Below are 21872 nucleotides of genomic sequence, written 5' to 3'. Positions count from 1 at the left end.
ATGTAGTGAAAAAATTGAACATTTATTTCCTATGCTGATATCATAAAGCCTCAATAATGTGAATGTCACTGAGGATAAGTACGAAATGTCTGATCTCAGATTGTTGTACACTGTCAGCAGTGTTCAGCATACTGGCAGCAGCCTTCATCATAACAGAGCACCTCTGCAGTGAAAACATTGGGTGTCTGCCTGATAACTATTTTTCACACTGCCTCCCAGTTTGTAGAAATAAATAAAAAAGTACCATAAATAAAAAAAATAAAAACATACTTACCTAATCTAGTCCTCTCCGGTCCCGCAGTTCGGTAGCAAGGGTACATTATTATTCCATCTTGTAGAGCGCATGGCTACCTCCAACAGGGGTGTCCTGGTGCTGACAACGGGTGCAGAGTGGTAGTACCTGATGGGGGTAGTTCTAAGGTAAGCCGAAAAGCCAGGTCTTTAGAGTCTTTCGAAATACTGGCTCTGAGTTGGCCTTTCGTAGGGGCTCCAGCATGGAGTTCCGAGAGAGACGGTTTTAAGAACAAACGATCGACCACCCAGCCTGGCTTTTCTGAAGCAGGGAATGGCTAAGAGTTCCTGGTGATTCGACCTCAGAGTCCTAATCTAAATGTATTTGGGAAGTCTGAGCTTCAAGTATTGGGGACCAGTATCTCTGGTAGCACTGTAAGCAAGGGTCAGAGCCTTAAACTCAATTCTCCTTTTAACAGGCAGCCAATGCAGGCTGCGCAAGTGTGGAGAAATGTGGTGGCGGAGTGGCACATTTCCGATGAGCCAGGCGGCCGCATTCTGAATGACCTGCAATTTTCTAATCAGGTAGGCTGGGAGACCTAAATATAGACACTTGGCATAATCTAGCTGTGAGGTGATCAGTGCATAAACCACTGTTTTCCTACAATCCATTGGTTGGAGATGAAGGAATCTCCTCGGGGTTTTCAGATTCCAGAAGCATGGGGATGAAACTAGGCATATTTGGGCTTTCCCTGATAGGATGTAGTCAAATTTAAACCCTAGATTTCTAGCCCATGGGACTGGAAGAGGAGGAGGATTGAGTTAATTGGCCACCAGAGGTCAGCTCTAGGAGGAGATGGCTGATTAAAAAACAGAACTTCTGTTTTATCCGTATTTAGCTTTAAACAGTTGTCAGTAATCCTGGATGACCTGTTAATCAGACACTGTTTGAAGTTGGTGAAAGCAGCCTCAGAGTGATCCCTAAAAGAGAACACCAGCTGGGTGTCGTCCGCATACAAGACCACAGCATTGCTCGACTAATGAGGCAAGTGGGGCAAGATAAATATTAACAGGCATTGTCATAGCCAATAGGTCTCGCCTTTGGGACCTTATAAGTGTTTATAGAACAAAACAAGTGCCAATACTGAGAATAACTCCTAGAAATTCTTTTACAAACTTATTCTATGTGACCTGGGACCAGGTCGACGCGTTTCGAACCCGAGAATTAATGGGGTTCTCCTCAGGACCAAAAAGACTCTTAGGTCTTCAGGGTCAATACCCTCTTGCGGAACTGAAGTGTGTCAGTGTCCTCAGTTTGCTTGTGTCATATCTGGGTGGGCAACAGGATCCCCGGAACGCTTCCTCCTGCCTCCAAGCTGTGCAGCTTACGTTGCGTGTTGTTCTAATACAAGCGCTTGAAAGCGATGGTACAAACGCGTCCTCCTAAACACTGCCGGTCTCGGACTTCTGCCGGTATGGGGACACTGACACACTTCAGTTACGCAAGAGGGTATTGACCCTGAAGACCTAAGTTTGTAAATAGAAGGGCAAATCTTTGATTTCGATCATGTTGGAAGACATACAAACTTGAGAAATTTGTTGTTCTTGAGTTTATGTTTTACTCTTCTTTTGTGTTGCCACTGGGACCTTCATGTAGTATGGTTGGTTGATGTATGAATGAGGTTTGGATGGTTCTAGCCAAATTTGTGGAAGAGGATAGTTGTGTGGGTGTGACGATTGAATGACGTTTTGATTGTAATGTATTTATCTTTTTGTATATAGTCTGTTTCAAATATTTTGTATGTATTGTTATGCACAAAAAAATAACGTTTTTTGCAAAAATAATGAAGGCAAAAAAAGTTGAATAAATCATTGGATGGTGCAATTTAAAAAGCAGACTTTTATGTTTTGTTCGTAAAGTCTTTTGAAAAGAATTTCTAGGAGTTATTCTCAGTATTGGCAATTGTTTTGTTGTTGCACCATGATATTGTGCTGCATAACTAAATACTTATAAGGTCTCAAAAGCAAGACCTATTGGCTATGCCAATGCTTGTTTACTGTTAGTGCCCATTTGGTAACCATTAAGGTTTTAATAGAACGTTTTTGGATGGACTGGCGGGGGGAGGGTGTGGGGGTGGGGGTTGCAGGTTGGCCACAATTTAAAAATAACATTGACTGAAAGCAAAAGTATTGTTTCACATAGCACACATTACCATACTAGTCCCTGGCACTGAAGGAAATATTTTGCATGTAAAACTAAGAGAGCAAGCAGAAGAGTGCCATGAAATAAAAGCGAACAACGTCTTCAAATAAAGAGCAGATGGGGACCATGAAATAGCACTTCGTAATGATACCGAAGCAGCATCTGGAACGGCTTAGCGAGAAAGTACGTACACTGAAACTGAGCAGAAAAAAGACAATGAGCTTTGTACGCTTTAAGGAAAAAAACGGGACGTTTAAAATACCGGTAGAGGGAGTTCACAGCTCGGGCAATGGGTGACTGTCATTTGTAATCGGTAGTCGGTGTTGCCTGCTGCTCTCAGTAGACGAGTCTTTGCTTTGAGGGGCAAATACAAACCTGCGTTGAAAGAAAAACAAGCAATGGCCGCGTGAAGAGCTGACGAGGAGGAAGTGGGAGGAGGTAGGGGAGGGGGCACAAAATTGAAAGGAAAATGAAGAGCTGACTGGGAGGGGGTAGGGGAGGGGAGGGGAATCACGCGCGCACTGTCAGGCTTAATGAGCCATTAGAGCAAGCCAGATGGCAGCGCTTGTGCACGTAATAGCAAGCTGGTGGCCGGCATGGGTAGCACTTTTAAAACCAGCTACTAAATTTCACGCCAGAGTAGCACATGCACTGGCTCTAGCTAGACCTAAAAAGGATCAGGCTTAGGGCAGATCTCTGAGGGACTCCGCAGATAAGAGAGTGAGCAGAGGAGACATATGGGCGTAGAAGGATTTTCTGGAAGTGACCCTCAAGAAAGGAGCGGAACCAGGTTAAGACTGTATCCCTTGCTCCCATCTGCTCAAGTCTCTCCAGGAGGATCTTGTGTGATATTGTGGCAAATGCTGCGGACAAGTTCAACAGCACTAAAATTGCACAGTTGCCATCATCCAAGGTTCCACGTATCATTTCTGCCACCTCAAGCAGAGCGGTCTCTGTGCTGTAACCTGACCTAAATCCTGATTGATAGTCATAGAGGAAGTTGTAAGATTCAAGATTTGCAAACAGTTGTCTCTGCACTTCCTTCTCCAGGATCTTGCCCAGCGCTGGCAAGAGGGAGAGAGACCTGACATTTTTTAATTCTGCTGGGTCCGCATCTTCTTTCCTAAGAATTGGCTGGACCAATGCGGTTTTCCAAATAGACGGATAGATGCCTTTTAAGGATGCATTCCAGATCTGGTTGAGTGAGGGATTGAGTAACGGGGCGAGTAGAGTTAAACATTTTTCTGGGCATGGGTCGATCGGAGATCCGGATTTGACTTTGATCATTTCTTTAAGGGACGCTTCAGAGCTGAACTGAGGAAATTCAGACAAGGCGTCTGAGCAGTGAAAGCCAGGTGGGGGCAGGGTTAGAGCACCTGACGGAGTGAACGCAGAGTATATTGCCTGAATTTTTTCCTGAAAGAAGCTGGAAAGATCCTCACACAGGGTGGCTGAAGGCGCTATGTTTTTTTTCAAGGCCTCTAGTTTGATGAAGCCCTGAACAATCCTAAAACCTTCTTTTGAAGAGTTGTTGGAAGATATAATTTGATCAGCAACAAAGGCCCTAAAAGTGTGGCGTTTGAGTTTATTGAATTTTGTTAGTGCTGTTCTGTAAGCACTCTTACAGAGCAGCATATTGCCGGAAAAAAATCAAAAATGGACAATCTAACCAATCTAATAACAGGACCGCAATCCACATACTCCCCAGAGGTACCCGCATGCACATTCGGCCCAATATTAGACAAGCTAAGCTTTTTCCCAAACTTGCTGAAACAGATACTCCGCCTTAACAAACCCTTTGTGAGTCAGCTCATGGACAAAATCCATACCGGCCCAACTTTAAAAGAGCAGCTTTTAACAGCAGCACCAACCAACGCGTCAGGAATGAACAACTCCAGCCAGTCATCTTTCACAGAAACGGTCGATCAAACAGATGCAGAGCAAATGGTTAAACTGAAGGTCCCTCCAGGGCAACCAAAATCATAGTTGCAATCTAGAAGACAAAAGAAGAGTGAAAGAAAAGCAAGAAATAAAATTAGGGAGCACAAGAATGATGGTATACCCAAACTATACCCAATTTTCACCACACAATACGAAACTCACAGAGAAGTGTTCTTCCTCGCCAACACCTTCTACTCAGCTTGCCTCCCAAACTGACATAAACTAGGGGTTCGTAGGAACAAACACAGAAGTATCAAGACTTCATAAATAACAAGCCAGCGACACTAATGATACGGCCCGTGACAACACCCAAGCTGAAATGGAAACATATAAGTCGGCAAACATAGTGAGCTTGCTTACACAAGACATCAAAACGCATACTGGCATGGAGGAAATAAGAAATGGCTCATCCAGGCCCCTTCAGGCTCACATTACTCACCAACCCATCAACCATTGCTTCTAGTTCAAAAAAGCTGGACCGGACTAATAGAACGTACTATGTCAGTTAAGAATGTAAAAATACAGTTAACAATAGCAGAAGATCTAACTAGCCCAGACCACATTCTGGGCTCTCAGCTGCACAAAATAAAAGAGAGTAACTGTTCAGGACTTCTGGAGGCTTCCATAATTCACGCAGCCCTCCAGAATCCGGGTAAAAATGACAGGCAACTACAACCCCAATTAAGATTCCACATTATAAACCAGACAAACTCTGTTTCAATGGACTGCACTGCCAGGGAACACTTAAGATATGCACCAAAGTCCAACTGCACTTAGCAGCAGATAATTTGTACTCCGGAATACGAATCGCACGGAAGACATGATATCTTCAACAGAAGTAACATACTATGGCTCATGACGGAAATCCCAGATCTAACTCTGATAAGCACGGCCGACTTGTTGGCAGTCCAGTTCCTTACCCCAAGCCAAAAAGATGCCAAAGAACAAACACTAACCACCTGGCAGTCGGCTGAGGCAACACCGTTAATATTAAATAGTTCCAAACAATATAGCTTGGGGTATAAAATTATCTACACCAACAGTTCCTAGTTGCCCCTCGCCACTGACGGAACCCCAACCTGATCAAGCAAAATGAGACTCTAATAATCCACAGGCAAACCAACAAGTCTATTCATACTACAGAATGCTAAGGGTAGCAGCAGGGCAGATGTGATTCTCTACAGATCAATTACAGACTGGCAAGCAGTAACCAAGTCAAGCTTTAATCAATGGAACTGGCTTCCTGGTCTCCTCGCTAACAAGAAGATTGTTTGACAAAGAACAGCCAAAAGTAGTAATACGCATGGAAACGCGATCCATATGCTATCCAGGAATATAGCCGGTGCAAAAAAGCTTCCTGAAGAAGGTCTTTCCCTTCAAGAGTCGAACAACTGTGACATAATTGCCTTGCAAGAGACATGGGCTTTGGAAGACCGAGCAAAGGGTGGCCTGGCAGTTTACGTTGCAGTAGCCCTAAAAATCACATCAGAGCAGCTAACTTCTCCAGATCCTTGTATTCAACTTATCAAACTCTCATATTAGCGTCAGGGAATCAGCACAACAGTAATACTGATGAATTATTATACACAACCAACGGTCCAAACAAAAGTAACAACAATGCTCTTCTAATTAAAACAATTTCATATTTACATTGTGCAGAACCAGCATGGAATATTGTCCTGACCGGAGACTTTAATGTGAACCTACTTCGTACTCCTGATGAAGACAAAATCTTGACAGCCGATAATACTTTTTGGAGCATAAAACAACAGTCTTTGAACAAGCAGACACGCACAGATCCCATCGGCCAACAGCTAGTAACAGCCTTAGAATATCAGGGAATGCGGGTGATTAACAGAAGATCCGAAGAAGACAACTCACCTAAATACATGTATCACGGTCTCAAGCAACACTTGATTATACTATCATAACGCTCCCATTAATGCTGCACCTCGCTCATTTTTATATAGAGAACACCCCATTAAGCGATAATTCAATACAACATTTTGTTTATAATCTGTGTAGGAGAGTAGGATCTGCTTCCTATGGTCACCCCCACTTTTTGCTGTGATTCTCTGGTTTTTCGACTTTAATGTGGCTGAGGGCCTGCTAAACAGACCCACAGCCCAGCTGTTCTCTCTCTAACTTGATACCATGCACTTTAGGTGCATACCAGATTAGTTACTGGGTTATTCGTGTGAGCCCCTGTAAAGTGTACCATAGGTACCCAGGGCATGAGTGTACCATATGCCTGCCAAGGGCTGCAGCATGTATTGTGCCACCCCTGGTTTGCCTTCCAAACTGACACCACAGGTCTGTTCACACAGCCTGGGTAAGGTGGTGTAATCACCCCTTACTTAGATATAGTATACCTATATCTACCTTTACATATAGACACATATACACCTATAAGCCACTCTTATGGTAGGCCTCGACAATCCTGGAGGCAGAGTGCTTGGTTTTATGTGAGAGGGTGCCCTAGCATGAGCTGAGCCCCTCTGCAGCTTTCGGAACCATCTCCTTATAGCTGTTCTATGACATAGCCATACCATATACTCTTAAGTGCATTATAATCCTCGCGGTTAATGCTAACTTTGTTTTGGCTTTATCAAAACATGTTGTGTACGGTGTCAAACACTGTGGAATACCCCCCCCCGCCAATTCTGGCGGCGGGGGTAGCATTCCACCCTTCTAGAGGGAAAAGACATGTATGTTACTGCTTTACCCGGTTAAAGTTAAACAGAGCCTCAGCATCACAAGATGGATGCTGCTGCCACAGACACGAGTCTGACCACCTGGTGTTGGGGGAACTCCAGCAAGGGCGGCCTGGACAATAGGTTTCCTGTCCTGGGAGGTGCCAGCCCCTCCCCAGACAGGGGTTTTGTGTATTGGGGCAGAGAGGGATGCATTCAGTGAATGCATCTAGACACTGCCTGGGGCACACACGGTGCTCCATGCATAGCCCGGTTCAAACCAGTTTCTGGGGCACTCCAGCCCCAGCGCGAAACTGGACAAAGGGAAAGGGGTGTAACCACTCCCTTCTCAGGTCCACCCATAGGAGGGACCTAGGCAGGTAATCCAGCCCCCATCCTTAGTATAAGTATAGGAGCTGTGTCCCCAGGAACGAAACTTTTATTCAGAACTCTTGGACCTTCGACATTCTATTCTGACTAGAAGACGGAAGACATCTCCCTTGTGGTCAAGGAGTGACCACCCTGTTCAAACAGGCACCAACAGCAACTTTACTGGTCTGCAGTTTCGCGGCTCCCGCCGGAACCTTTAGACTCTGCGACTCAAGAACTGGACTTCCAGACTTCTCTGACCCCGACCCACATCCACAGCAAAGCTGAGACCCGTGGCGGACACGAGAGACCGGACATTTTGGACATCCTGCTTTTTGCTTCCTACACTCCTTTCCTGAAGCCTCAGTAAGTTGTGCATTGGGGTACGAGAAGCCCCAGCCCCTAGCGTCATTTGACCTGAAGCCCAGGCCCCCACACTCCGCGAGTGTCCCGTGGGCCCCGCCTTTACATTTGTGCTCGACGCGTCTTCCCGGCTCCTTGCCTGTTGGCTAGTGAGCCCCCTGAAGTCGCCATCTTGAATCTGACTTGCGATCCTGGTTGCTCCAGCTTCCCTACAAAGGAGAAGCGCCACAGACATTGCTGGTCTGCAACAGAGTCAATCTCGACATCCTGCGTGGGTTGCGGTTGCCAAGGCATGTTGGGTCCAATCCGGATACCGACACCGCAGTCATCTAGATCCATTGTGGGACAGCTCGAATCCAGCTCCTGATCATTGTCGATGCCTCCTGAACCTCGTGGCTGAAGAGACAAACTCACCTTCTTCACCTTAAAGCACCCAACATCGCCTGGTTCCTTCCTGGTTCCTTCCTGGTCACTGGCTAGTTACCCAGACTCTGTCCTCTCTGCTTTCAGGTTCTTCACATCACAGATCCCACCCTTGGATCCACCCGGACTCTTTTCCTCTGGTAGCCTGCAGCACTTCTTTGCATCTCTCCATAGAAAACGACGACGAAACCCGACATCAAAAGACACCTATGCACCCGGCTTCCGTGGGTGAGGTAACACGAGTACTCTGGTAGTCTTAAGGGTATTGGCCCTCCTAGTGTCTAAGTCTGAAAGGGTTCCGTCCTAGTCCATCCGGAATTGTCCTTAACTTGGAACTTTGTAACTTTTACGAACTCCATTGAAAGTAAATGGAAACCCGCACCTGTGTTTAGACACTGCACACAGCTCTCGTGGGTCTCCTACTTCTTAACCTTTGGTTGCTTAGTGTAGCCCCAGCGATTCTACTGGTCCTAGGCCTGCTTTCTAACTCTCACGTGGTACTTATACCACTTTCTTAGTATATGGTTAGTGAGGCCCCTAGGGCTTAACGTATACTGTGCAACTTATCGTGTATTAACTGTGCGACTTGTATTGTATTTTTGCCTCTTACCTCACAAAGAGTGCCGAGGGGTTGTGTTTAGATTAAATATACATATATTTGATATATACCTTGTGTGGTGTCCTTTCATTTGGTATTCAAGGGATTATATATGGTAAAACAACTTGCTTAACTCGCCTGCTGAAGTCTTAGCCTGAAGACTGCTGGTTCATGCTACCACTAGGATAGCTTTCTATAAGGTTGACTTTACAACCATCATCAATAAGGGTCGATTAGACTGGTGCAAGGTGCCCACTAGAACTAGTGGACATTATATGCCAGGCTAACTTCTCACATTGGTGTGCAGCGGTTGGGATGAGAGCTTGCAATTTGTTTTATCAAATAATCTTGTAATATCATCTGAAAGATCATATCAAGGTACCTGTAGGTACATATAAATCAAGTCTTAGATATATACATAAGTTCAACTGAACCTAGTAGTTGTAGGTGGTAAGGGCCTAGCACACCCTGACTACAACTCCTAGAGAGGTTCTAGTAGGAAACCATTTAGTGTAGGTAGGTGCACACACCACACCTCACTAGAAAATGTCATTGGAAGCAGGCCCTAGTGGACCTCTTCAAGAAGAAACCCAGAGGGTGCCTTCTAAGTATGACTCATTCACTTTTCATGAATTGAGAAGCCTGTGTGCAGTCAGAAAGTTTAGAAAAGGACAGAGTGCAACCTTTAACCACCTGGTAGATATCTTAGTGGCTCATGATGTAGAGAATGCATCAGACCCAGGTAACCAAGGAAGTAGACAGGGGGCCATCTTTCAACAGAGGAAAATACCACTGGAGATGATCCATTGGTCTCTGATGAGGATGATGACCAGGATGCAGCGGATGAAGCTCCCCTGGGCAACACAGGACTATCTGCAGGTGGAGAGGGCCATGGTAGGCACCCCTCTAACCTTCCAAATAGGCCTAGCAATGAAACCAGAAGGCCCAGATCACTGTCCAGTGGTTCTGATCATTCTGATTCCTCAGTAGGTTCCAGTGCCTCTGCTCTGAGGAGGATGTCTTCCCCTCAGAGGAGAGAGCACAAAGCTAGGATGAAGGAAGTCAAGCTTAGGATCAAGAGGCAAGAAGTTGCCCTTGCAAAAGAGACCTTGGCTCTTGAAAGAGAGAAAAGGTTGTGTGGGCTAGAGCCCACTGGTGGCAGCACAGTACCTAGTGATAGGGAAAGGTCTTACGACCATAAAAACCTGAACAAAATTGTCCCTCCCTACAAGTGTGGGGGTGACATCCACAAGTGGATAACTGCTTTGGAGAGGGCCTGCAAAGTACAGCAGGTACACCAGAGTCAATGGGCAGCAATTTTGTGGCTCTCCTTTGCAGACAAAGACAGAGATAAGCTCCTGACAGTTAGTGAACAGGATGCTGACAACTACAATGTCCTGAAGAGTGCTCTGATAGATGGGTTTGGCTTAACCACTGAGCAGTACAGTTTGCTGTTCAGAGATACCCAGAAGACACAGACTCAGGATTGGACTGCCTTTGTAGATTGTGCTACTAAGACTCTGGAAGGCTGGTTACTGGACAGTAAGGTTAATGACTATACAGGATTGTATAATTTGATCATGAGAGAACAAATTCTTAACAACTGTCAGAACCAGTTATTACATCAGCACCTGGTTGACTCTGATCTCTCCCCAAGAATTGGGAAAGAAGGCAGACAAATGGGTCAGAACCAGGGTGAAGCAGAAGGTGCAGAACCATGGTGGTGATCAGAAGAAGCAACACCAAAAGGGTGGGGAGAAAGCAAAAGACCAGAAGTCTTCTCAAGGTCCCCAAAAACCTTCTAATTGTGGGGGTCCCCAACAATCAAAAAAGAAAGAAGGTCCTAAGAAACCATGGTGCAACGTATGTAAGGTAAATACTCACTGAACCAGTGATTGCACCAAGAAGGAGGCAGCTCCAGCCACCATTGCCCCTAAGGCAACTGTTCCCCCTAGTACAGCTAATAGTGGTGGTTCTCAACAGAAGGGTGTAGTAGGGTTAACCCTGGGAACTGAGATGGGTTCTGGCCTAGTCAGAATACCAACTCAAGCTGTTCTTGTCTGTGATGTGGACATGGCTATGTCCTCTAGTGTGAGTCCCAGTAACTTGGGCAAGTACAGACCGACTCCTTTAATTAATGACAAAATGGCTCAGGCCTACAGGGACACATATGCTAGTGTCATAATGGTGACGCCTGGCTTTGTGGACCCTGGACAGATCATACTAGGTGAAAATTACCTAGTGACCAATGCTAGCAATGTCACTGCCACTCACAGTATGGCAATTGTTAATTTCTCTTGGGGAGGGGTAACTGGCCTCAAAAAGGTTGTGGTTAGCTCAGACCTCCCTGTGGAATGCTTGCTTGGCAATGACTTGGAGACTTCAGCCTGGGCTGAAGTGGAGTATAGGACCCATGTAGAGATGTTAGGAATATCAGCACATGTCCTTGCTGTGACTAGGTCACAGGTCAGAAATAGCAGCACTGAACTGGCACTGAATTCTGAAACAATGGACCAGTTGCCTACCGGGAGGAGAATCAGTGCCTTCCCCCTTGCCTCAGGAAGAGAGTCAGATTTCACAGGAAGCTGATTGTGAGACCCAGGAGGAAACTGTCCTAGAAGAGCTTGAGCCTGATCAGGTTGAGTTTCTTGGGACAGGGGGACACTCCAGGGCAGATCTGAGGCAGGCGCAGTTAGACTGCCCTTCTCTTGAACCCCTCAGACAGCAAGCTGCTGCTGAGGCTGCAGGGAATGCTATTGGGACCCACAAAGTCTATTGGGATGATGGGCTCCTGTATTCAGAGGCTAGAGACCCCAAGCCTGGTGCTTCCAGGAGTTGGTCATACCGTTGGCATTCAGGGGCTTCCTTCTCACACTAACCCATGATATTCCCCTTGCAGGACATCTTGGCCAGAACAAGACTTGGGACAGGCTTGTCCCTCACTTTCACTGGCCTCATATCTCAGAGGATACCACGGAGTTTTGTCGCTACCGTGTCACCTGCCAAGCCAGTGGCAAATCAGGTGGCACCACAAAGGCCCCCCTAATACCACTACCTGTGGTGGGGGTTCCCTTTGAACGTGTAGGGTTTGACATTGTTGGACCAATGGATCCCCAAACAGCCTCTGGGCACAGGTTTATTCTGGTGGTAGTGGATCATGCCACCAGATACCCAGAAGCTATTCCCCTAAGGACCACAACAGCATCTGTTGTGGCAAGAGCCCTCCTGGGAGTTTTCTCAAGAGTGGGTTTTCCGAAGGAGGTTGTCTCAGACAGAGGTGCAAACTTTATGTCTGGATATTTGACTGCTATGTGGAAAGAGTGTGGAGTGAACTACAAGTTCACCACACCCTACCATCCACAGTGCAATGGTCTAGTTGAGAGATTCAACAAGACCTTAAAGGGCATGATTAAGGGTTTACCTGAAAAGCTTAGGCGAAGATGGGACACCATACTGCCCTGCCTTTTGTTTGCCTACAGAGAGGTCCCACAGAAGGGAGTTGGCTACAGCCCTTTTGAACTTCTATTTGGGCATCCTGTAAGAGGACCCCTGTGTCTGGTTAAGGAGGGATGGGAGTTACCTCTCAAACCTCCCAAACAGGACATTGTGGATTATGTACTTGGTCTCCGCTCCAGGATGGCCGAGTACATGAAAAAGGCATCCAAAAACCTTGAGGCTACCCAGGAATTGCAAAAGGCCTGGCATGACCAAAAGGCTGTGCTGACTGTTACCAGCCAGGACGGAAAGTGTGGGTGTTGGAGCCTGTGGCCCCAGCAGCTCTCCAAGACAAGTGGAGTGGAGCCCACACTATTGTTGAGCAGAAGGGAGATGTCACCTGTTTGGATGACCTTGGAACTCCCAGGAGCCCCCAAAGGGTGCTTCATGTCAACAGATTGAAACCATATGTTGACAGTGCAGACATGGGCTTGCTCATGGCTACAGATGAGGAACAGGAGGAGGAGAGTGACCCTCTCCCAGGCCTGCTTTCTCAGGATGGTGTAGCCTTGGCAGGCAGCCTCACTAACCAACAGCAACAGGACTGCAGACAAGTTCTACAGTCCTACAGACATATGTTTTCTCTGACTCCAAGTCAGACCACCTGGGCACTCATGAAGTGGACACTGGGGACTGTGTGCCTGTTAAAAGTAAAATCTACAGGCAACCTGATCATGTCAGGGACTGTATCAGGACAGAGGTCCAAGGATGTAGGAATTGGGAGTCATTGAGCCATCAGACAGCCCTTGGGCCAGTCCAGTAGTCCTGGTGCCTAAACCTCACACCCAAGATGGTAAGAGAGAGATGAGGTTTTGTGTGGACTACAGAGGCCTCAATGCTGTCACTAGGGCAGATGCCCACCCAATACCAAGGGCAGATGAACTCATTGACAGATTGGCATCTGCCAAGTTTTTGAGTACATTTGACTTGACAGCTGGCTACTGACAGATCAGACTAGCTGATGATGCAAAAGCCAAAACAGCATTTTCAACCCCAGGAAGACATTATCAGTTTGTGGTTTGAAGAATGCACCTGCCACATTCCAAAGGTTGGTGAACCAAGTCCTCTCAGGTTTGGATGACTACTGTGCAGCTTATCTTGATGATATTGCTGTCTTTAGCTCCACTTGGGAAGATCACCTGATCCACCTGAAGAATGTTTTGGAGGTCCTGCAAAAGGCAGGTCTAACTATCAAGGCTACCAAGTGCCAGATAGGGCAGAGTCAGGTTGTATACCTGGGCCACCTTGTAGGTGGAGGTCATGTTCAACCATTAGAGAGCAAGGTCCAGACCATAAAGGACTGGACTGCTCCCACCACCCAGACACATGTCAGAGCTTTCATGGGCCTGACTGGGTACTACAGGAAATCTGTCAAGGGGTTTGGTTCCATAGTGACACCCCTTAATGACTTAACTTCCAAGAAAATGCCAAAGAAAGTTCAGTGGACAGTAAGCTGTCAAAAGGCATTTGATGACCTGAAGCAGGCCATGTGCACTTCTCCTATTCTGCAAAGTCCAGACTACTCCAAAGAATTCATTGTTCATACAGATTCTTCTGAGTTGGGCGTAGGTCCTGTTCTTTCACAACTGAATAAAGATGGTCAAGACCAGCCAGTATATTTTATTAGCAGTAGGCTGACCCCTAGAGAGAAACGTTGGTCAGCTATTGAGAGGGAGGCCTTTGCTGTGGTTTGGGCACTGAAGAAGCTGAGGCCATACTTGTTTGGTACTCACTTCAGGATTCAGGCAGACCATAAGCCCCTCTTGTGGCTAAATCAGATGAAGGGTGAAAATCCCAAACTGCTTAGGTGGTCCATTTCCCTACAAGTGTTGGACTTTACAGTGGAACATAGACCTGTGACTGAACATGCCAATGCAGATGGACTCTCCAGATATTTCCACTTAGAACATGAAGACTCAACTGGTCAAGGTTAGTTTAATGTCCCTGCGTTTGGGGGGGGGGGGTTGTGTAGGAGAGTAGGGTCTGCTTCCTATGGTCACCCCCACTTTTTGCTGTGATTCTCTGGTTTTTCGACTTTAATGTGGCTATGGGCCTGCTAATCAGACCCACAGCCCAGCTGTTCTCTCTCTAACTTGAAACCATGCACTTTAGGTGCATACCAGATTGGTTACTGGGTCACTCTTGTGAGCCCCTGTGTAGTGTACCATAGGTACCCAGGGCATGGGTGTACCCTAGGCCTACCAGGGGCTGCAGCATGTATTGTCCCACCCCTGGTTTGCCTTCCAAACTGACACCACAGGTCGGTTCACACAGCCTGGGTAAGGTGGTGTAATCACCCCTTACTTAGATATAGTATACCTATATCTACCTTTACATATAGACACATATACACCTATAAGCCACTCCTATGGTAGACCTCGACAATCCTGGAGGCAGAGTGCTTGGTTTCATGTGAGAGGGTGCCCTAGCATGAGCTGAGCCCCTCTGCAGCTTTCGGAACCATCTCCGTATAGCTGTTCTATGATATAGCCATACCATATACTCTTAAGTGCATTATAATCCTCGCGGTTAATGCTAACTTTGGTTTGGCTTTATCAAAACATGTTGTGTAAGGTGTCAAACACTTTGGAATACTACCCCCCCCCGCCAATTCTGGCGGCGGGGGTAGCATTCCACCCTTCTAGAGGGAAAAGACTTGTAAGTTACTGATTTACCCGGTTAAAGTTAAACAGAGCCTCAGCATCACAAAATGGATGCTGCTGCCACAGACACGAGTCTGACCACTTGGTGCCAGGGGAAACTCCAGCAGGGGCGGCCTGGACAATAGGTTTCCCGTCCAGGAAGGTGCCAGGACCTCCCCAGACAAGGGTTTTGTGTATTGGGGTAGGGGGGGCTGCATTCATTGAATGCATCTAGACACTGCCTGGGGCACACAAGGTGCTCCATGCATAGCCCGGTTCAAACCAGTTTCTGGGGCACTCCAGCCCCAGCGCGAAACTGGAAAAAGGGAAAGGGGTGTAACCACCTCCTTCTCAGGTCCACCCATAGGAGGGACCTAGGCAGGTAATCCAGCCCCCATCCTTAGTATAAGTATAGGAGCTGTGTCCCCAGGACTTTAGATTATCCTGGAACGAAACGTTGATACAGAACTCTTGGACCTTTGACATTCTATTCTGACTAGAAGACGGAAGACATCTCCCTTGTGGTCAAGGAGTGACCACCCTGTTCAAACAGACACCAACAGCAACTTTGCCGGTCTGCAGTTTCAAGGCTCCCGCCGGAACCTGAAGACTCTGGGACTCAAGAACTGGACTTCCACACTTCTCTGACCCCGACCCACGTCCACAGCAAAGCTGAGACCCGTGGTGGACACGAGATACGTGGGACCGAACATCTTGGACATCCTGCATTTTGCTACCTGCACTCCTTTCCTGAAGCCTCAGTAAGTTGTGCATTGGGGTACAAGAAGCTCCAGCCCGAGCATCATTTGACCTGAAGCCCAGGCCCCCACACTCCGCGAGTGTCCCGTGGGCCCTGCCTTTACATTTGTGCTCAAAGCGTCTTCCCGGCTCCTTGCCCATTGGCTAGTGAGGCCCCTGAAGTCGCCATCTTGAATCTGACTTGCGATCCTGGTTGCTGCAGGCTCGCCCCAGCTTCCCTACAAAGAAGCGCCACAGACCTTGCTGGTCTGCAACAGAGCCAATCTCGACATCCTGCGTGGGTTGCGGTTGCCAAGGCTTGTTGGGTCAAATCCGGATACCGACGCTGCAGTCATCTAGATCCATCTTGGGCCAGCTCGAATCCAGCTCCTGGTCATCGTCGATGCCTCCTGGACCTCATGGCTGAAGAGACAAACTCACCTTCTTCACCTTAAAGCACCCGACATCGCCTGGTTCCTTCCTGGTCACTGTCTAGTGACACAGACTCTGTCCCCTCTGCTTTCAGGTTCTTCACATCACCGATCCACCCGGACACTTTTTCCCTGGTCGCCTGCAGCACTTCTTTGCAGCTCTCCATGGAAAACGATGACGAAACCCGACATCAAAAGACACCTATGCACCCGGCTTCCGTGGGTGAGGTAATACGAGTACTCTGGTAGTCTCGAGGGTATTGGCCCTCCTAGTGTCTAAGCCTGAAAGGGTTCCGTCCAAGTCCATCCGGAAGTGTCCTTAACTTGTAACTTTGTAACTTTTACGAACTCCATAGAAAGTCAACGGGATACCGCGCCTGTGTTTAGACACTGCACGCGGCTCCCATGGGTCTCCTACTTCTTAACCTTTGGTTGCTTAGTGTAGCCCCAGCGATTCTACAGGCCCTAAGCCTGCTTTCTAACTCTCACGTGGTACTTATACCACTTTCTTAGTATATGGTTAGCGAGGCCCCCAGGGCATAACGTATACTGTGCAACTTATCGTGTATTAACTGTGTGACTTGTATTGTACTTTTGCCTCTGACCTCATAAAAAGTGCCCTGGGGTTGTGTTTAATTTCAAATGTGTTTTATTGATTTTAAGAGCAAAAATAGGCATCACGAGGCATGGAAAAGGCATTGGGCACAGAAGGCGAACGAGACAGACAGGCGCGTCTTCTCTGGAAATTGAGCAGAAGATGAGATACATATGCCAAAGCAGAGGTATGATACTAAGGAGACACATAAGTAGTGTAGGAGAGCAGAACCGTAATAACAAAAACCAAAACCCCCCTCCCGTTCCCAACCCACCCATTCCTCCCCCACCCCAACCAGTGTGCCATGTGCCAGAAACAGTGACAGAAGTATTCACATATTGGACAATGCGATCATACATGAGATCACGGAGGTTCATGCGTAGCTTCAGTAAGGCGCAGAATGCGAAGATATCTGGGGCATGTGACCTCATTAAATTCTTTGGACAGGAGAGATAGCAACGGAAGCCAAACCTTTTGAAATGCAGCAGTGGTATGTGAAAGTGTAGCCTGAATGAGTTCCCTTCCCAAAGTGAACACGAGAGTTTGTGTAGCCATCCCGTATGCGTGGGCTTGGTGGTCGAGCCCCAGAGCGATAAGACATATTGGGTAGCTGCTTGCATGGCGATTCCCATTTGGCGACCCCGGGTAGATTTCAAGGGAAAGGTAAGTGCGTTAGGGAGACCCAGGACAGTGTAGGCTGGGAATCTCGGGATTTCAGTGTCAAAGGTGGAATCAATGTCATCCAGCACCCTCTCCCAATAGCTCCGGACCTCACGACAGTCCCAAAGGAGATGGGTTAATGTGCCTCGCTCCCCACATCCCCTCCAGCACAATGCGCTGCGAGTTGTTATGCGTTTTTATGTTATGTTATGCGTTTTTATTAGGCGCACAGATGCTCCAGCCAAGGAGCGTCCTGGCGCCCGACAAGGCAGCTGCACAACACAACGAAACGAAAAATCAAACCAAATCAACTAGGGAAATAAAAAAGTTTTCACCGCACGGCGAAAAGCAAGCAAGTCCCCAAGGGCACGAATCTCCGGGGGGAGGGAGTTCCAGAGCACCGCTGCCCGAACTTTGAAGGAGCGCCCACCCGCTCTGCTCCGCTTAAAACGTGGGACAACTGCCAGTTCTAGATCCGCAGATCTTAAAGCTCGGGCTGGAATGTAGCGGGCCAGAAGAGTTGACAGAATTACAGCTGGGGACCCCTTCAGAATCTTATAGGCGACACAGAGGACCTTAAACTGGATCCGCTGGGCCACCGGAAGCCAATGCAATGCACGCAGGGTACTGGAAGTGGGGCAAGATCTGGGTAATCCTACCACCGATCTTGCTGCGGCGTTCTGGATCCGTTGCAGACGTCCAATCTCAGCCTGATTCAGGCCTACCAATAGGGAGCTCGCATAATCCAGCCTGGAGATGACAGTAGCTTGGATCATGAGCTGCCTGGTGGGGGCGTCAAAGAACTTGAGCACTGGACGTAACCCGCGCAAGATACCAAAGCAGCAAGCCGCCGTACGCTTGGTATGACAAGCGAACGAAAGGGACGGGTCCAGCCAGACCCCGAGGTTTTTAAGCTCGGCAACTGGGATGGGAATCGGACCCAAATCCCCTGGCCACCATCTCTCTCCCCAGCGTTCCGGTTGTTTGCCAAAAATCATGACCTCGGTCTTACTAGTGTTCAACTGGAGACAGTTGGACGTCATCCAGCCAGCGACCGCCCGCAGCCCTTGTTGGAATCTGGGGGCATCAACATCGGCATCCCCGCTGATCGTAACCGCTAGCTGGGTGTCATCGGCATATGACACCATTGTCATCCCCCATTGCCTGACAACCTCAGCCAGTGGCCCTACGTAGATATTAAATAGCGTAGGACTCAGCGAGGAGCCTTGAGGGACCCCCAGGTCCAAAGGATGGTATTTGGACTGGTAAGGCGGGACGGTCACGCTAAAGGCCCGATTGGCTAAAAACGACCGGAACCACTGGAGAGCGCTGCCGGTGACACCGGCTTCCTCTAAGCGACGCAGAAGGATCGGGTGCGATACGGTGTCAAAGGCGGCGCTCAGATCTAATAGCACCAGCGCCGCCGTTTGACCCGCATCAAGCACGGAGCGAAGATGCTCCACCATATACAGCAGAGCCGTCTCCGTGCTATGACCGGCCCTGAACCCATTCTGCGTCACATCGAGGATGCACGCACGAAGAAGATGTTCCGAGAGGATCGTGTTGACATACGCCTCAGTCACCTTGGCAGGCCATGGTAAAAGTGAGATTGGCCGATAACTCTCAGGCTTGCTGCCATCCAAATTAGGTTTTTTGAGGATAGGACGAACCACAGCTTGTTTCCACTTTGATGGAACTACACCAGAAGTGAGCGATGTATTAATCAAAGAACATAGCGGTGAGATGTCATGTACCGCTAAGTCTTTGAACACCGCAGAGCAAAGCGGATCCGCAGGGGACCCCGACTTCACTTGGTGGGCCAATGTATCAAGGCTTTCTGGTGTTAGAGCAGGAAAGGAATGCAACTCCTCAGATGTTAATGGCTTAAGAGATGAAATGGCCAAGGGAGTTGCTAAAGGAAAGGCCCGATAAATGGCGTTGACCTTTTCCAAGAAGAAACCAGCTAGTTTTTCGCAGTGCTCAACAGAGCTCCGGAGGTTCGTCGTTACCTTTTTAGCCGTAAGATCTTTCAGCACCTTGAAGATAGCCTTAGACGGGTTGGAACTCATCCTGAATTGTGCGGCATAGAAGGCGGCGCGGGTTCTGCACACTGCCCGGTGATAACATTTCACCGTAGACAGGTACAAGATTTTCTTCCCGCTGTTGTAAGATTTTCGCCAGGCCCGCTCAGCACGCCTACAGGAGACCTTCAATACCCGCAGCGAGTCATCGTACCAAGGGCTGGATTTACCAGTCCCCCCTTTGCAGCATACAATTGGAATAAGGGTGTCTAAAGCCCTGGTGACCCAGTTACAGAACCTATCATATACCTGATCGACTGACCCAGTGATGTCGAATGGGTCAGCTGATAAAAGATGAAAAAACTCATCCAGCTTTAATTTGTTCCATCGTCGTCTCGGGATGGAACACGCCACCGACTTAGATTGTATAGCCGGTGTAGGGCAATGGATCTGTATCAAATAATGATCAGTCCATGCCAATGGTGTATAGCTGGAGATACAGGTTTCCGAGAGGTTAGTGAAGAGCGGATTGAGGATGTGGCCCCCCCGAAGGGTTCCCTTGATGGAGCCGGGCTGGTGTAAGGTGCCAATATATTGCCAGCTTCACCGCAGCCTCCCTGCCCGCTGTGTTACGTGTGGTGTGGGAGGCACTGTAGTATATGTAGCTCCATTCTTGAGGTTTTAGTGCCCTGCCAAGTTCAGCCTCCCAACGTCTTTGACCCGCCGTTTTACCTGGGAAGGGTGGGGGTGTGAGCATTTTGTAGATGTCCGAGATAAGATGTCTATCCGTGTCTTTAGTCAGCAGCCATTTCTCAAAAACTGTCATCGGTCGACCCACTAGAGTAGCGGTGACCGGGTTGGTGAGCCAGTGTTGGAGTGGAAGTACTTGAAAAGGTGAGGATTCGCCACCTCATAGCCCTGCTTAATGTCTGAGAGGGGAAGAAAGCCCCGTAGGTCAAAAAGGTCACCGGCGGAACGGCAGGCGGTGCCACGCCATTGCGAAAAGGCATGAGGATCATTGCCTGGTGGGAACTCCGGGTTGTCCAGGATAGGGGTAAACGGGGAGGGAAAGGTTGTCAAGCCCTTCTTAACAGCGACCATATCCCAAACCCGCATGACGATACGGGTAATAGGTGAGTTCAAGAGGTATCGCGGCCAGTGTTGTCGGGTGAGGAAAGGAACCCTCCAGAGGGGCATCTGAGCCATAGCCCTATCCTGGAAGAGCCATCTCTTCTCGGATTCCGGCCTATACCACTCCACCAAATAGCGGAGCTGAGAGGCTTGGAATATTGCAGTAGGTTGGGGACTCCGAGACCCCCTTCATCCATGCTCCTGTATGCCAGCTGCTTATGTAAGCGCGCTCGTTTCCCCCCCCAGATGAAATGGTGGAGGCCGGCCTGTAGGTCCGTGAGGACACCTATGGGGGGCGCAACCGAGAGGGTCTGAAAGAGATACAAGACCTTAGGTAGGACTGACATCTTCACCGCTGCAACTCTCCCTAGTAGGGAGAGGGGTTGCTTTGAGCAACGTGCGAGATCCGTCCGGATCTGGGCAGCGAGGGTCTTGTAATTAAGTGCTATCGTCGACTCTGTCGAGGAAGTGAGGGTGACTCCCAGATACGGGAGTTGTGTGGTAAACTGGAGATCGCTCCCATATGTAGAGGTGGACCCATTGAGATGGGCGTTTTTGCCCAGAGGTAATATTAGGGATTTCCCCCTGTTGATTCTAAAGCCCTAGACCGCACCGAAGGAGTCTAGTTCCTCCAAAAAGGCGGGTACAGAGCAGGCTGGATGATCGAGAGCGGCTAGGATATCGTCAGCATAAAGGCTGATCGTGTGGGGTTCTCGGCCAAAGGTGATGCCCCGGATGTCAGGGTTGTCCCGGATCTTCTGCACCAGGGGTTCTATGTTGAGGGCAAACAGGAGGGGGGAAAAGGGGACACCCCTGTCTCGTGACCCGTTGTATTTCAAACGGGTCCGATCGCAGGCCACCTAAGCGGACCCGAGCCTGGGGGCGGTGGTAACAGCAGGCGATCCAAGACTGGAAGCGATCTCCCAGCCGGAAACGCGTCAGGACTCACTGTAGATAGGTCCAGTCGACATGGTCGAATGCCTTCTCAGCGTCGATGGCCAGCAGTGTGGAGTCCGAGTCTTGAAAATGGGCCTTGTCTATCAGGTGGAGTACCCGTTTGGTGTTATCGCTGCATTGACGGTTAGGCACAAAGCCCGACTGGTCAGGTTCTAAGATCCCAGGCAGGCATGGACCAAGGCGAGCAGCTAAAATTCCGGTGAAGAGTTTCAGGTCCAGGTTTAGCGACGAAATAGGGCGGAACGCAGAGCAGTGCGTGGGTTTCTTACCCGGTTTGGGCAGCACCACCACTTCGGCTGCTAACATATCCGGGGGAATGGAACTTGGGCCTTCAAAGGAGTTGAAGAGCCGGGTGAGGATAGGAGCTAGCAGCTGGCTGAA

General features: G+C 48.5%; 1 protein-coding gene across 2 annotated transcripts in view; it reads left to right on the top strand.

The window, feature by feature from the left end:
• Positions 1-21872, top strand: part of LOC144823680 (E3 ubiquitin-protein ligase TRIM39-like) — a 137331-nt gene that overhangs the window by 92576 nt on the left and 22883 nt on the right. The window lies entirely within an intron of this gene.

This window comes from Lissotriton helveticus, chromosome 1_1, assembly GCF_964261635.1.
Source record: "Lissotriton helveticus chromosome 1_1, aLisHel1.1, whole genome shotgun sequence".
Lineage (NCBI taxonomy): Eukaryota > Metazoa > Chordata > Amphibia > Caudata > Salamandridae > Lissotriton > Lissotriton helveticus.
The sequence above is the reverse complement of the archived record's forward strand: the minus strand, read 5'-3'. Positions and strand labels throughout refer to the sequence as shown.